This window comes from Phyllostomus discolor, chromosome 6 (assembly GCF_004126475.2).
Source record: "Phyllostomus discolor isolate MPI-MPIP mPhyDis1 chromosome 6, mPhyDis1.pri.v3, whole genome shotgun sequence".
NCBI classification, from domain to species: domain Eukaryota; kingdom Metazoa; phylum Chordata; class Mammalia; order Chiroptera; family Phyllostomidae; genus Phyllostomus; species Phyllostomus discolor.
This window is the reverse complement of record NC_040908.2, coordinates 33456058-33474310: the sequence shown is the minus strand read 5'-3', so window position 1 is coordinate 33474310 and position 18253 is coordinate 33456058.

Genomic DNA, 18253 nt, shown 5'->3' with positions numbered 1-18253 from the left:
ATTGAAACACAATTATCAAAATACCTTAAAGACAACTGTGATGTAGTAATATGTGTCCTTTTATGTTAACATGTTATTATATAGAGAATGGCATGATATCAGCTCAATAATATTTTGAGATATCTGCAATATAATATGAAAATATCCGGGACCCTCGTGGTATCAAATTTGGAGATTCCATTAATATTTCTGTGATTATCTATGTATATCCATCTATTTAATCTATAATTATCTCTTGTCTTCTCCTATATTCATCAAAGAAGGATATACTAAGTTTGTTTAGAAGCCAGTGAATGAGATGTTCCCCATCCAAATTCACAGGCTCATGAATTCTACTCACAAACCTCCCTGAGTGTCACTGGATCTCAGATTTAGAACCCCAATCTAGTGAAACCTTACCTTTACTGTGTGAGGAAATGAGCGAGGGGATATAGCACCATGTCCAATATCTCATAAATCTTATTTGAAAGCATTGTAATTAACAGAAATCACATCTTCTCCCAACAAGTCCAGGATCCTTATCAACACACTCTGCTTTCATTTAAAGGTGGCCACAAATGTTAGTGTGTAAATTAGAGGTATATCTTCATAAATCTTCAGAAAGCAACCTGTAAATGGGAGATTTATTTCATTGTGCTCACCTCTGTCTTGTAAATTACTGCCTTATATTAGAATGATCTGTACATCAATCTGCCTCCCCCAATAGGCAGTAAAGTCCTGAAGAAAGATCACTGTGAGATTTTTCTCTCATTAACCCTGGATAATTGTACTGGGCTTAGTGGGCTTTTTGGAGCTGAATATAATTTACCAATTTGTTATTTATTTAGTAACCCACTGTCTTTTGTAGCTGGCTTTTGTTTCCTGGGGTGTATTCTTGTTTCCTTACTGGACTGAAAGCTTTTGGTGCCCGGCAATTCTTGCAGACTTCTGCACCCCAATGGTGTTCAGCACAGTGCTGTGTGGAGAGACTTTTTGAGGAGGGACTACATTATTTTTGTGGGGAGAATAAGTTATTTTTGAAAAGGGAAAATAATTTAATATTTAAGACAAATTAAACCTTGTATATTTAAGTGAACTTCTCAAAGTCTTGCAGAAAAAGTAAATTAATATGAATTGTTACCATGAATAAGCAGCTTTGCATATTTTATATATTTAGTGCATAATTAAGACATAATATTTTCAAACTCATTTATGAATGTATTGGTTTGGAAAGGTCAATACTTTTTAAGTATTCTCAAAGCAGATAACCTATATACAAAGAACATTTACCAGTCTCACCCTTGGTAGATAATTCTCAACTGTGTTTCAAAAGATGGTATCCCAGAAATAAAAGTACACTGCACCTTGAGGTATTTAAGAGATAAATTTAATTTGAATTTTCTGTCAACCATTTTTTCTCACCTCTGCTATATTTGGATGTCATCTAATTTCACAGATGCTTTATTTTCATCACTGTCTTCAGGGAATTAGCTTTTTTTTTTTCACAAGTGTGCTTACTTATTTTGTTGAGGTGAATAGTTTTATATCTTACTCTCATGCTATTAGCCAACTGAGTGGACTCTCAGGTCAGGTTGAGATCCAAAAATAATGAACAAAAATAACACCTGATATGGGTATCAAGCTACATACGTACCATTAGCATGGGCAAGATATTTGAATTCTACTTGCAATTATTCTTAACAATTTTTAACATATTTTCTAAATAATTTTTTAAATTAAATTTCCATTTGAGGCATGACAGAAATAGAAGTTCATAAATGATCAGATCCTTTTTACCCATGTCCCTCTGGCTGATGGAGATTCCATTATTTCACTATGCTAATTAATTTATTTAACACCAAAGTCCATGGTTTTACTATATTTGATAGTGGGGATCATATTTTTTAAAATATTTATATATATTATTTTAATTTGAATTTGAAATTCACCAATTTCAAATATAATACAAACTTTTGAAAGCACAGGCTCATTAGATACTCAAATTAAGGTGCTTAATATGACTTTGAATTTTTTCTAATTTTATAATTAGAATGATACTTTAAAGTTTTCACTTTTATAGAATCTTTAGTGTTAATGGAGATAAGAAACTACTACTATTCCACTACTTGTTTTCTTTCACTATTTTATTACCTGTTTTTCCTTCTAGAAAACATTCACAGCATAGTATAATAATCATAACAGTAAATTTATACATTTATTTTCAAATGTGACATAATTTTATAATAATCTTTATTATCATAGAGTAAAATAATTTAATTTATCAATGTAGTACATAAAATTCTCAAAAACTTAATTTGAAAAAAGTATTACTCATAAGAAACATTATGTATTGACAACATTCTCATTATAATTAACATACTGATTTTTTTTAGATGGCAGAATGACCCCATTATGTTATTAGAATACCACATGTGTCATAGGAAAAGTGACACTGGGCAATTCAATGGACAATAGTAGCTGTTTACCTATGAAACCTCCCCACGCACATTACGTAAGAAACGTGCAAAACGGTTAAAATTTAACTACATAATATCACAAACTCACAGATGTCAGAACCACTCTTTACCTTTTTCTTTATTCTTTTCAAAGATTTTTCCTAACTGCTTAAAAGGAAAAAGATCTCTAGAAGGAGAAAGATCTCTAGTACACAGCAGGCAGACCTAATGCTTAGAACAAGACCTCTTTGACGCTGCTCCCACTAAAACCATACTCTTATTCTGCTTATTTGGACCTTGGAGCTGATTAATAAATTGACGATGGATTTAATAAGTATATATAAAGAAACATTTTATGTTAATATAGGTTCTTTGCTAAGCAGAATTCAAGATGGAATTACACATTGAGTAAATCATGGGAAAAAATCTGTGAGATAAAATGGGTGGGAGCCAGGAGACACTGACTGACCCATCAGACCATTTTACAAGCATGACCCAGAGTGAGAAAGAAAGAGGAGGGAGGAAACAATTTGGATGGAAGCAACTTAGGCTTCAGTGCAGTTCCAAAGGAATTTTGACAAAGCTACTCATGAGCCTTTGAAGCAAAGTCGCCCAATGAGAGAGACCAGCAACTCCAGGAGCAGGCCTGCGTTAGCATCTCCACCATGCTCAGTCATTGGCTGAGAGTGGCCATGGCAGGAAATGGGACCACCGCACAAACACTGCAAGGAGCTTTTAGGAGTTGCAGCTGAAGTCCTGGGTCAGTTACCCTTTCTGCAGTTGGAGATTTGAGAGGTGCATTGTCATGACCATCACACATTTATGTTGTAAAGACACGTGCTTGCTTGTCTGAGTTTGTGTTACTCACTTCAGGTTAAAACTTTGCCTCCAGGAACTGTGGAGGCTGAAGAATACCCTGAATTCAACTGCAAGGGCTGGACCACCGAACCTGGTACTCTTTCTTTTCATTCTTTCATTTCAACACATTTTAAGGCCTAGTTTTTCTATTTCTTCCTTATTTCTAGAGTCCAAGCCATAGAAGAAGTGGAATGTACTCTTGTTTGTATGTAAAAGGATGACACTTTTCCCAAAAGGCACCATTAAGAAAAGACTGAGAAGGTGCCAGCCCGGAGGCTCTGTGAACTGAGGCGCTCTTCACGCAGCGCTGACTCCTCTCATTCCTCTACCTCACTAGCTACAATGATTTGCTCCTCTAAGGAGTAAGATTTATTCACAAAATGACTCCATAGAAAAATGCACAAGGGGTGAAGTGGTTTGCTGCCAGAGTGATGGAATTCCTTATGCTGTGTTTGTGAAGTGACTGGTGTTCACTTCCACTTATCTTTATGTTTTGGCTTCAGTTTAGGATTAGTAGGTGTCTGCCTCTCCGTGGAAGAAGTTTGATGATATTTAAAAGGTGTAAGAAATATTCATGAAGTTACATCCTTTTGCTCCACCCACAAACCTGGGCTGGTTCTGGAGACACAAAAATGAATATACATGATCTCAAGCATTAGGTTGCTCACAGACTCTTTAGGGATTTAGATAATTTGTATTCTGGAAGGCAGGTAAGTGTAATAATGTTAGGAATCTTTAAATTTTTGTTGTAGTCTCAGTTCTTGGCTCTATGATTTTGAGGAAATCATTTAAATGCTTTGAATCAGAGGTTTATTACCTGAGCTAACTGAACCGGCAGACCAATGTGAATGTTGTCTCCAGAAATTTTACAATACGGCAGTCTTACATCATAGTTACTCTTCTGTCTTTCAAAAGTTATTATTTTAATGGGTAATAGAAGAGACCTCAAAGTGCAATTCCTCTGATAGTGTTCAGCTGAGTGTGAGCACGTCTGTGTACCCACGTACCTACATATATATGATATTGGAACTATGTTAGGAATAAAGAGATCATCTCAAATTATAACAGGAGATATTTTTTGAAATACAGCAGGTCTTCAAAGAATGTCATTTCATTCGACCTCATGCTGGTGTAACACTGATGAGAAAAAAATCAATCCCTGGAGGGGCCACTGTCTATTACGGAGTTTGCGCCTTCTCCTCATGTCTGCATGGGTTTGCTCTGGGTACAGCAGTTTCCTCCTGCATCCCAAAGGAGTGCACGGAGAGGAGTTGGCATGCCTGAGCTGTCCCAGTCTGGGCGAGTGTGGGTGTGGGGAAGTGTGCCCTGTGATGAAGCGGTTTCCTTATGTGCGTGTCGTGAGCAGGTGCCCTGTTCTCTGAGTTGTCAGGATAAACTCTGGACATGGGTGACCCTGAATGGGAATAAGTGGATTGGAAAGAATCATCTTACTTGTTTTTATTCATTTTTCTTAAAAGTATGTGTAGCTCACATTTATTTCAATGTTTAGTATTAAAAATTTTGGGGGTGTTTGTTTAGAAGTTTGGTGATGTTTCTGTGACCAGAAATATGCTGTAGGAATTTAATTCTATTTGTGCTAATTGGCCAATGGTAAATTCAGTTTCATTATACATTGTTTCATTTAAAGGCACAGTTTTCAAGGACCTCCCAACAACATTATTGAGAACTTAGGAATTTGTAGGAATGGAAATGAAGCAAAGAACTGTAGAGCCACAAGATACCTTAGTGCAGATTTTAAAATGTGTGTACCTGTTTTTGGTCTCCCTGCACCACAGTCAACTATGATTTTTTTTTTAAATATAGATTTCTGGACCTTACTACAGACTTTCTAATAAACACTCCTTTGATGTGGAGCTCAGGAATCTTGATTTTTAACAAAGTCTCTCATGGTTATTTTATAAATGAGTGTTTGAGAATCCAAACCCTGCATTTTATAGATGAAGAAATTGAGGCTCAGAGGTGATAATATACATTATTGAGTAAACTGTCAAAATGATCTAAATAGCTAGCATAGAAATTCCAATTGAAATATTACTATCATTTATTCATTCACTCATTTATTCCTTTAATCAAAATGTATTGAGTATTTACTCAGCTATAATGATGTTTATATAGATCAGTTTAACACTTAAAATATTTCTATATTATAAGAACTCAGAAGTTATAATTACTTCTCAGGAGACTGAAGCTAAACACTTTCAATAGCATGGCTACGTCTGAACCCTAGCAAACTGGTGGTCTTAACCCTAAAGTCCATGCTCCTTACCCCAAACTTGTGCTTCTTTCAAGCCAGAAAGATGGTAAAACTTACCGTGTGCCTATGATGTAGTGAGAACTGTTACACAATATTTACAGTATATACAATTGTTAGTTGATCTTTCAAAAAAGGTTAAATATATAATTTACACAAAATAGGAAAGTGAGGCTCAGAAGTGTGAACGAACAGACCAAGATCACAAAAGCCCAGGCATTTGACTTCCAGTCTTTGACAAATAATTTAAAATGTTTTTTTAAACTTGAAGGCTATGATGAGCTACTTGAAACTTCTATATATTCCAGGGGTGTTCAACCTTTTGGTGTCTCTGGGCTACACCGGAAGAAGAAGAGTTGTCTTGGGCCACACATTAAATAGATAAACACTAACAAAAACTGATGAGCAAAGAAAGGTTTTAAGCAAATTTATGATTTTGTGTTGGGCTGCATTCATAGCCATCCTGGGCTGCATGTGGCGTGTGGGCCACAAGTTGGACACCCCTTCAAGAGTGTCAACTCCAGCAGCACTCTGCTTCTGACTCCTGAATTGCCCGTATTATTGATGATGCCGGAGCCCAGTCCTGCAATGCTGGAAGGACTTCCAGCCTGTCAGCTGAGTATTCAATGGCTATGTTTCAATCAGGCAGTGAAGTGAAGAGAAAAGGAACATAGTTATTTCCCCATATTTCAGTTTGCTGACTAGGAATACTGTCAGCTGGGACCATACATTATGCTAATGTTATAGCAGCATTGTCTTCTTTGCATTCCAGTGGGGACTGCTTTTGTTCACTCAAACTGCACCTCACTAAAATCTGGAAGCACCTGGTTTACATACTCACTGCCACTCCTGGCTTCCTCAGGGACCATTTCAAAGTACTAGAAGATGGTAAGCAAATTAGTTACTTGATTTTGATGAACTGAGGTCAACATAACATCTGTTTTCTTCAACTTTGCTATCTCCTTTAGTTCTGAAGTGTTTGCTTGTGCCTGTGATTTGGTCTACTGTCTATGAGTATTTTCTGTGACCTGGAGGCTCCTGTCTTTCCTGTCAGTATTCTTTCAAGTTGTTTTCTCGCCACACACTGCCTGGAAACTATTACTGACTAAGTAACCAAGGAAAATTCCTCAAATTCTGCTGTGTTCAAACTATACAAATGTCATCTCTCTTTAGGAAAATGAGAAGTGGTATCTGACAGAGCGGGTATAAACATTTTTGTTGTCAGTCTGGAAAAATGAGGACTAAATCCTTGGTCACCCATTTCCATATTAAGTAACCCTAAGGCAATTTATTCATTAGTCAAATATCTCATAGAACAAAGAAGTTACTAAAAATGTTTTCAGTATCATTTACTTATTTTTGAAATCTATGTTCTTTAAGAACCAGGAAACTGAGAAGCATTTATCGTCCCACCCCAAAGTCATCAGGTTTAGTTAGAATGTGAATTCCCATTGGCCAATCAATGGCAGTTCACATGTGTTCTCACAGAGGGTAAACAAAACTAGATTGTTACTTGAATGCATTAGAAGCAATCTTAACCCAAAGGGGAAGTATAACTATAGTCCTGAAGGAGAGCCAAAGTCAGAATAAAGGAGAAATATCAGGTGTGTCAGGTTCAAGAGCTGAGTGTAGAAATAAACACACACATGCACACACAAATGTCAGGGGCAGCAATGTAAAACAGACTGGTAAGTGGAGTTAATCTCTGCACCCATTCTTTGATTCTCTCTTTTTAAAACCCCTGCCTTGCTCCATGAAATACATCATGATTTCCTTCCAGTTCCACTCTGGACTGTGTCTCAAATACCATTGTTTTCTTCCAGCTGACCTACAGTGCCTGTCAGTTCGAGTCATAAAAGGCTATCACATAAAACTTATTTTCCAGCATCCTTTATTGATTGAATGAATCATTTCAATATGTGCTCTATATAGCACTTACACTTGTATAACAGAAAGTAAAACAGAACATTTTGTTATTCTGATTGAAACTTTCAATAGTTTTTAATTGCTCTTTTATGACTTGTGAAGTACAGAAAGTTCACTACTACCTGCTTTCCCATCTTCATTTTATACTTTGGTGCCTCACTCTCCCACTTCATTATGCTTGAGCCACCTGTCCTTTCCTTTCCTCACATACGACCTTCCCTGCAGTTTCTTTGCACTTGCTCATTGTTTTTCAGTTCTTTCACCAGCTCTTCAAATAACTGACATTAGTACCTTTCTTCAGCTCTTTGATCAAATATGAGCTCCTCAAGGGGTCCTCTCTGATCAGCCTTTCATAGTAAGCTCCTAACACTGACACTACTCTCCATCAAATCACTTAAGTTATTTCCTTATACCATTTATCTCAACATGCATGTGATGGATTCTGTGGACTGGTCCATTTAGCCTCCCTTTGGGTTGTCTTCCTATACCACAGACACTGGTAAACTAACATCTATACTTCCTAGACTCCTTTGCAATAGGATTCTAGGTAAAACTAAATATTATATGACATCACCTTCTTGCCGCTTTTGTTGACAAGCAAAGTAGTAGAGATGAGACTGTCTAGACAATATTGAGAAGACTGAACTTGTGTTTCAGTATGGATTCTCTAGTTTCATGAATGTCAGAGGCAAGGGTGCCGCAAAAATAGCTCTTTTAGAGCAGCTGAGCAACACTAAAGTGCTGCTGAACATAATAAGAACACCAGTGGCAGGCCTCTGATTTTTATCCATTTAACTTTTGACCTTTTTCATATTGCATTTCTCTATTAAATCTCTGTTTCATACCTCTTCTGTTTAAAATACCTAGGGTGTTTTCCTTAGCTGCACTGAACACTGACCAATTTATGTACTGATATTACTTATTTGTTTGCTATTTATTTTTTTGTTTGCCCCCACTACAATGCAAGCTCAAAGAATACAGGCACATGTCTTATTTAGCACTGTACAGTTCTTCAACACTAAAATAGTTCTTGGCACAATGTAAGGGCTAATGAATATTGGTGGAATACATGAGTGACTACACTAATCAAATAAGCCTTATTTAATTCAATCAAGAAATATCTCAAAGTTTTCTAGACCACAATAATTTTGGTGCTGATCTTTGTGTATTTATTTTCAACTTCTGTAACTTTAGGGAAAGAGACTACATTAGAAATCCACATTATGATGCCCATGTTTTTGCTCTTCATGATACATAAATGTTAACAGTTTCTATTGAATAGGTTTTTATTTAGGTATCAACAATCCCAGTGAAAAATATGAGCATTTGGATTAGAAGCTTTCATCCATAGCAATGGCTTTCAATGAAGTTATTGCTTTTCTGACAATTTGCATATTCATTCTAGTGAATAAATCCTATTTTCATAACTTGTGTTTTGCATGAGGAATCTAGAAATAGCATATATATTGGCTGTGTTTCAAGCTTTTTAGTTACTCTGGCTCAGGCATATAGCCTTCCTTTACTTCCAAGTCTCCTCTCCTCTCCTCTCCTCTCCTCCCCTCTCCTTTCCTCTCTTCCCCCCCTCTTCTCCCCTCCCCTCCTCTCCCTTCCTTTCCAATTCTTTCTTCACTCCTTCCTTTCTTTTTTGAACATGAATTAATATTTCACAGTAGGCTGACTAATGCCACTTACAACATCATCATTCACAGAAATGAGTCAGCATCTTTCACTAAACAACTTTCTTCCAGGAGAGAGATACAATATTTTGGAACACTTGACTTCTTCAGATGGAAAGGGTCCCTTTTAATCAAAAAGGAATTGCTGTTCATGTTATTCTCCTCTCTCACCTGTAATGCTGAATTAGGATACACAGCTCTCTTGTCCTATTTCCTTGTTCTGGGTCTTTAAAATTGATGCAGTGCCCATCGCTAATGAACAGATTTTAAAGCTTGGGTGCTGCTGCTGTTAATGGATGCAATTAATGGAGGCTCTGAGGTCTTTACTATTTGTTTATTTCCTTTATTTTTTAAATAACATGCAACTGTCTAGTATCTCTATAGATAACATACATTTTTAATTGGCTCCCTTCAAAAAATTATAAAGAAAAACTAGTCATATTCAACTATTCTAAAAGCTGTATAAATGGAAAAATAATCATACTATTTCCCGCCCCCAAGAATAATCAAACTTCTTCTGCATTTGCTGAAGAAAAGAATGATTTTAGCCATTAAAACTGATTCTCTCAAAGTGCAGCAGGTAAATGTGGTTCATTGCAACAGAGGAGGGTGCTGGAAGCCAGAGAATTGCTGTTGCTGGCTTCCATCGGCTTTCATAAGCTCACACAGTGCCTTGTGACAAGGAGCGGTCAGTGTGCAAAAGAGCTGAAAGAGGGACATGGGTGTGCATTTGATGAGGCAAACCACTCACCACTCACCAACTGCAGGCTGCCCCTTCAGATCTTTTACGGTGGGAGAAGAAGACACAAGAATATGTGTTTAGGAGTTCTTTTCCTATTTATGTTGGAACACAGAGAGAAGGGAAACTTTCTGGGAGATTAAAATAAACCAGCAAACCAAAGGAGAGCAAAGGAGAAAGGGGTAGGACCTAAGGAAGTACATTTCTCAAATACTGATGGAATTTTCTCCTTATGTTCTTTGTTCAAAAGAAACTAAGCAAGAGGGTTGATTTGGAATCACAAGCACGGAAAGAGAAGTAGAAGGGACAAGAATATCGTTCTGCTGGGACATCTAATTCTTAACACACAGCCACAGGAACAGTGATTTTTATCAATGCTGCTCATCTCCTCCCTCCCTCCTTCTTTCCCTCAATCCATCCTTTCTCTCTGTCAATTATTGGGCTGCATATACTAGAGATTATATGGCTCAGCCCCTTCCCCTGAATGTGAAGGATTGGACACCTCTTAAAAAATTAAATGACCTGACCAAGATAGTACTATCAATTCCTGTAAGATTTGGAAATGTAACTCAGGCTACCTGACTTTTATTCCAGTCCTCACTCCACAATACACGCTGATATTATTATCATTAATAGTAGTTGGTATTTCTTTATGGAACCCAAATATCCTTGAATATTATCTGTAATATTACTGTCCTAAAATTGGGCATTGTGCAAAAGGCACAGTTTGCATGCATAAAATATGATTTAAAGAAACTTTTAAGAATCAGTATTGAATTGCAGTGAGAAATTATGAAGTTATAGTTTCTGTTGTCAAGGACTCAGTGATTTCACCTGGAACTAAAGTTAAACAGCAAATTCTTAATCATCTGAAATAAAATCTACTTCATGTCTGATACTTCTGAAGTGCAAAAAGGAAGAAAACTATTGTAACCTTTTAAATTTCCTGCTAAGAGGCCATGACTGAGTTCCAACAGTGGAGGGTTTTGGTAGAATTGAGGGACATGGTAGATTTCAGACAGTAAGGAGTGAGGATGCAGCAATGAAAAAGACATGCCTCGTGTCATGCTACTGAGGATCTTCATGGTTTTGGAAAAATTTTGCTAGAAAATACTAGCTCTTCTGAAAAGCAATCAGGTGATTCAAGTGGCATTTAAAGCAATAACCTTGGCATCTAAGGTCAAATAGTATTTTCACTTAAAATGTACAAATAATTGAAACAAATAATTTGCTCCAGGAAGGAATCAACTCAAGAATATAAGTTAATATCCATAATAACCATAATACCATAATAACTTTGAAATACCATAATAACCAGAAAACAAACTCAACATTTTAAAAAAATCATAAAATATATTAATGTAGCAAATGGAAATGCTGGAAAAGTTTCTCAAAATCATGCAACCCAGACCCTTAATTTGGTAAAAAAAGAAAATTAAGCTTAAAGAGTAAAGTACATTACAAAGATGTTATTTGACTTAAGTTCTCAAAATTATTATTTTCAAAAATCAAGCTAAAAAACAAACTGTTTTATCTAAAGAGTGGGTAGAACAATTCTGGAGAGTCACATATTTATTGCAAGTGGTCTGTTAACCCATTTATACAGAAAGCCTGTCTATAGACTTGAATGCTACTTTTATGTAAATACATACTATATTTCACATCAAAATAGATATGGATATTGGTGTAATCAACAAGAAAGCATTTCAACTATTGATGATTTTCACAGTAGTTTTCCTATGTTTAAGAAATCCATTAAGAATTAAAACATTTCCCTATCTGAGTGACTATTATTATTTGGATATTTTCAGTATTTTTGTTATATAAAGGGGCCCTCATATTTGCAAATATTGAGAAGTACTGTTCTACTCCATGCATGAATTATTCCTAAAACGTCAGGATTTCATGTTAGATTATCACTTAATTTGGGGGGTAAAAATATAGCCAGGAACCTGGATTGGTGTTCAACCAAACTTAAAACCATCTGGAAATTTTCCTTATTATCAGCTTTGTTCCTACTGTTCAAGCATTGTCATGCCCAAATTAATGCTAAACTTTACATGCATTTTTATAAAGTGGCAAATGTGACAAAAATTACATTCATCTCAATGACCTATACATTAAGTTGTAATTTAAGTCAGTCTTTTGTGAAGTGTATTTCTTTTCCTTGCCTCAATTTCCAAATATTTTGGACATGAGCATGCTAGAATTGGCTTTCAGTGGTGTGCAGTGACGCTGAGAATGTCTTGGGAGTTAGGTTTAAAAAGTTTAGTTTTGTACAATATTAAACCACATTTTTATACTCTGATTCCAGGATTCTCCTTAGATTCTTCCTAGGATTTAGCTTCTGGTGCTTGGAAGTTTCAAAGTCTTCCAATGTAGGGACACCTGGGGTTCTAGAACTTTATAGAAGTTTCATAGTGGCACTTAAGTAAAATGTGTTGAAAGTTAGATTTTCAAAAATACTTTGATCACCTCAGTTAAACAAACCATGGTATTCAAAATAAAGTAGTTAGCAGACTTAAATAAAACAGAATGGTAGACTGCTGTCATTATTTTGGCTTTCATTATATATAATCATTATATATATTCTTTATATAGTCTTTCATTATAGATAATCTTCATATATATATAATCAAACTTACTGGTTGAATGAAATGCAGCTTCAATGGAGTTACATGTAAAAAGAGTGAAAGGAATGTAACAACAGACAGACAGAGAGTGGAGACTGTCAGCTCTGGGAGAAGGTTTGGAGGGGTGTTGGGATCAAGCAAAAAAGAGAGAATTCATGGGCATGGACAACAGTGTAGTGATTGCAGGGGGAAGGGTATGGGTGGATGTGCAAGAAGGTATAGGGGGGATAAATGGTAATGAAAAACATACAATAAAAATGAACTAAAACCATATCCCTAGCAATTGCTTCTTCAATGCTGATACCTCTAATGGTGTCACATTTTAATTATCTAAATATGCATTTTCACCTCAATGTGTGTCCAGAAGAATGTTCATAGTAAGACAATAATAGAAAATCAATTTAGAATAAAGCTCTGGGATAAATCTTAGATGTATTTTGTTAAAAGTAAACCTGGTTTTGAAATTGGGGGTAGGGGAAGGAAGATAAAGAATACAAATTAAAGCCAAATTTCTCCTATATTTCATAGTTATATTAACCTTAGACATTGTGGTTTTTGAATAGAATATAAAGATATTTGCTAGGAGGATGGAAAAGAGAGAGAGCAAGAGAAGGGGGGGAGGGAGAGAAGCTCGTTGGGGTTAAATCTTGGCTGAGTTAGTTCATAGCTGTGTGTTTTGAAAAAAAAGGTTTTTGTTGTTTTTAAATTAGGTGATCTGTCCATTTCTATCTGTGATACAGTATTATAAATGTCTTACAGGATTATTGGAAGTACAAACTATAATATGTAAAAATAGCACAGGCTAGACATTATTTAGAAAGAGCTTTCTTTTCTTTCTTCTCCTCCTCTCTCTCCTTTTCCTTCTTCTTCTTGATCGAATAGGGCAGAATACCTACCAGAGTCTCCTATATAAAGTGATTTAAAAATTCACCAGAACCACCATTTGGCAACAATTTTAGTAATAATTGATTTAGAAAAGAATTGCCAATGAATGCTAAAATAAGTAAGTCAATGTTAGAATTCGAAGAGTAACATGATATTACATAGTCTCAAAGTATTTTCTCACAAGATACTTATTAGTTACAAAAAGCATAATAGTACTGCTATAGGGAAGAAAATTTACAGGCACACCTTAACTAAACAATCTAAATTATCACTAGTAATAGATGTTATGTGCCTCCTGATATAATGTTTCTTAAATGAATACATCACTTTTATGGTGTTCTTACAAAAAATTTATAACCTTAGTCTAATCATAAGGAGAGAGCAGACAAACTCAAATTGAGTGACAGCACATAAAATATCCTTTACTCTTCAAAATATATTGAAAAAAAATAATATAAAAACCATACATGTGAAATCTGGAAATGGCATTTAAAAAATCTTTTGCACCCTGGCTGGGTGGCTCAGTGGATTGAGCAGGGGCCTGCAAACTGAAAGGCTGCCAGTTCGATTCCCAGTCAGGGCACTATCCTGGGTTGTGGGTCAGGTCCCCATTAGAAGGCACATGAGAGACAACCGCACACTGATGTTTCTCTCCCTCTCTTTCTCACTCCATTTCCCTCTCTAAAAATAAATAAATAAAATATTTAAAACAATAAAATGTCTTTTGCTCTCTATTTTAAAGGTAAAAATAAATTGAGGCCTAGCATAATGCTAAAGAAAAGATGATTCATAATACTCACTAAAGTTGGTATGGCAGACTTTATTCAAGGAGATGACTACTATGGGGTTTTATAGTAGGGAACAGAGAGGGTATATATATATATATATATATATATATATATATACACACACACTTCCACATATGTTTGTGTGTATGTGTGTATATGTATATGTATACGTATACACTCAATAGAATATTATTTAACAATAGAAATGAATAGAGTACTGATACATGCTATAACATAGATGAACCTTGAAGACAATATGAAAAGTAAAAGAAGCCATTCACAAAAGAGTGTGTAGCATATTCCATTTATATGGAAAGTCCAAAATAGGCAAATATATCAAGAGAGTGCATTAGTGCTTGCATAGGGCTGGAGGGGCATAATGGGATCTATTAGCAATAGATAAGGTTTTTGTTTATATTTTGTTGTTTTGAGATGACAACAATGTTCTAGAATCAATATACTAAAAACCACTGAGTTGTACATGTGTGTGAATGATGTAATATATAAATTGTCTCTCAGTAAAATTGTTAATAATAAATAGAATTTCAAAACCCCATCTGCAAAGCAGCGTAAGGGCATTCTAATTTGGAGGATGGCATAAGCCATGCAGAACAGAGGTGACAAAGGTCAGGGTCTCTGAGGAGACTGTGAAGAGTTTAATGACTACTATTAATGTGGTAGGTAGAATTCTACGATGATCAGTCCCCACGAGTCCTTGGCCGTGGTGTACACATATTCATCCTCATTTTGCTAAACATGAATCTAGGTGTTTCTGCAAAGGGATTTTTCAGAAGTGATTTAAGCCCCTAATTAGTTCCTTTAAGTTAATCAAAAGAAAGATTATCTTGGGTACACCTGGCCTAATCAGGTCAGTCCTTAAAAGAAGTCAGAGAGATTCTAAGCAGCCATGATTTTTCACCCGCTAGCCTTGCAGAACTGTACAACTGTGCTGTGACCTGCCTATGGCGGCAGCTCATGTTGCAGAGACCTGAGAGTGGCCCCTCTCATGTGAAAGTGGTCGCTGCCTGAAAGTCAGCAAAGATATGGGGACTTCAGTCTTATATTTGCAAAGGACTCAGTTCTGACAACAAGTGAGCTCAGGAGGGGATTGAACCTCACATGACATCATGGCTCAGCTGCATCTTGATTTCAGCCTGGCAGGATGCTGCCCAGAAAAACGAGGGGTCTATACCCAGACATGTGACCCATAGAAAAGATGAGACAATAAATTTGTGTCAGTTAAAATCATTAAGTATGTGATCATTTGTTATACAGCAATAGAAAATTAACAAAATTGCACGGTGAAAAAATGCAAGACAAGTCTAGAAAAATATGTAGATTCACTTTTGCAAGAAGACTTCAGTGATTGGTATTTATAATTAATTTCTTTCCTTTCAAATTTGTTAGCATAAAAGTGATTAAGGTGTTACTTAATCATATGTGTCTGCCTTTCAAATTGTGTTTAGAACATATGTGCACATTTTTATTAATGCCAACTTTTTCTTTGATTCAGGCTTGAGATTGAAAGAGGTGTTTTTACCACCTCTTTTCTTACACATAATGTGTTTTCTTTTTTACAATTACATAAAAATATGTTGAACATTTCTGATAATGTACTGAAATATATTGCCATATTTCTGCTTTGCAGAATTGGGAAACATTAATTTTCATGTATCAATCCTTGATTTTAAAAGTAATTAGTTTATTCATGTCTCTTGAGTCACCACCTATGAGTAGCCTATGAAATACAAGTTATAGCTGAAATAAAAATAATTTTATTACTTTTTCTGAGCATTTTACATGTATCACATGCATGTTGTATAAATTTTGAAAATTAAAAAACTAAAATTTATTTGGATTAGAAAATATAATTTATTTGAATATATGACTAATAACACAGTTGATTATTATACACCTTTAAACTCTTCTATGTGTACCTCTCCAAACTTAAATATTGCAATCATTTTGAAGTACCTTTGTGTGGCCATTTTTCTATCTAAATGTCATAAATATTTTACATTATTTTTATTTCCCAGTGTAATGCCACATAAAGGTATATGTAATTAAAAATATTCTTTAAGGGAGTGAGAAAATGCAAGTAAACCTAAAGAAAGTAGGATTTTAAAATTGCCTATACTATCATCACCCTGAAATATATGTGCTTTTATATATAGAATAGAATTATATCTCTCATTCTTGGTTATTTGTTTCCTTTTACTGCCCTAACAAATTAAAACTAACTGGGTGGCTTGAAACTTACTTTAGAATTCTAGAGGTCCAAAGTCCAAATCAGGTTTCATTTGGTCCAAGGTGTCATTTGGCAGGCTTCATTCTTTCTGGGTTCCCCTTGGCTTCTCCAGCTTTCTTCGGCTGGTGATAGTACTTTTCTCGTGCACCCCACCCTTTCATTGTCAAAGCCAGTAACGAACATCTTCAGATCTCTCTCTGACTCTGACACTGACCCTTCTGCATGGTTCTTTCATGTATAAGAACCTTGGTGATTACACTGAACCCACATGGATAGTGCACAACAGTCTCCCCATCTCAAGGTCAGCTGATTAGCGATTTTAATCCTATCTGCAACCTTAATTCCCATGATGCCATGTAGCATAATATGCATAGATGCTGAGGATTAATCAGAGCTGCACACCATTCTTGATATTTGCTTTTCACATAGCACCACGTATTGCTTCACCTAATTCATGCTTATCATTGTTTTAAATGATCCACAGATTCCTTTAGATGTATGCACCAGTGTGTATTTTATCAGACTATCTCTTCTTATTTTCTGTATTTAACTTATTTTTTAGTTTTTACTATTATAAATTAGTTAATTTATAATAAAATAAATAAATAAATAAATAGCTATTCAATAATTTTTGTTCATCTTTTTATTAATACCACATGCAATAGTTAGAAAAACTTAAAACAACTATGTGATTTTCACATATAAAAAAACATTAGAGGTCAGCGGTCAATATAAGTTTTGAAATTAGACATCTGGATTCAAATCGCGGCCTTGTCACTTACTGTGTTTAGTCTTAAGCAAGTCACATAACGTTATGAACTTCAGTTCCACGATTTGTAATAAAATCGACCATTAAGATTGTTTTAAGAATCAAATGTACTGATTCTGTAAAATGCTGAGAAGAGCGCGTGGCCCACACTACAAAGCCACCATCGGCTGGCGTTATGGCAGGTGATGGCAATGCCGCCATGAACAAAACATTCAACGCCCCTGCCTTTGAGGGACACAAACTCTGCTGGCTGATGCATCTTTGGCAAGTCCTTATATCCAAATCATAAATTCCTAGGCACAGAATTAATAGATAAAATGACACTGTAAATTTAGTGATTTTTTGGCAAATAATATGACATGTGTAATTTATGATCTATCCAGTATAATTCACTTGGTTTTTCCTTATGATTTCATTAGCAAGAACTGACATTAAAATGTTACATGGTTATACATGCAAGCGATCCAGTGTTGGCTCTTATTTTAATAAGAATGATTTAATATCACCTTTTTTTTCATTGATGGAAATAAAACTCTTGATTAGATTTTAAATTATTTATATAATTCATTACTCAAAAACATATATTGACTTTTATTGAATTTGCATTTGGCAGTAACTGAGATGGATGTTTTCCTCCTCCACGATGTATGACTAGAGCAGACGTTAATATATATCCCAAAATCCATGAATATATATCATCTAGAAAAATGCTTATTACTCCGTCATAGTCTTAGCTCTGTTTTCATAGAAAACAATGCACGTTGGGTAATATATTACTGGATGATGCAATCCCAGTGGACAGACTCAAAGAAATGAAGAAGGGAAGGAGGTAAAGCAAATATAAGGAGATATATTCCTGAGTGGCAACAGCTTAGTAATAAGTAAGGTTAATTTTTGGTTTTACAAGAAATCTTAAGAGGCCTGATGGAACATGGCATCTAGGGGGAAGGGAGAAAAATGTATTCCTCACTCCTCCCTCTCACCCTTATCTCATTCATAAAGTCCACTCTAAGGGGCCTTAATT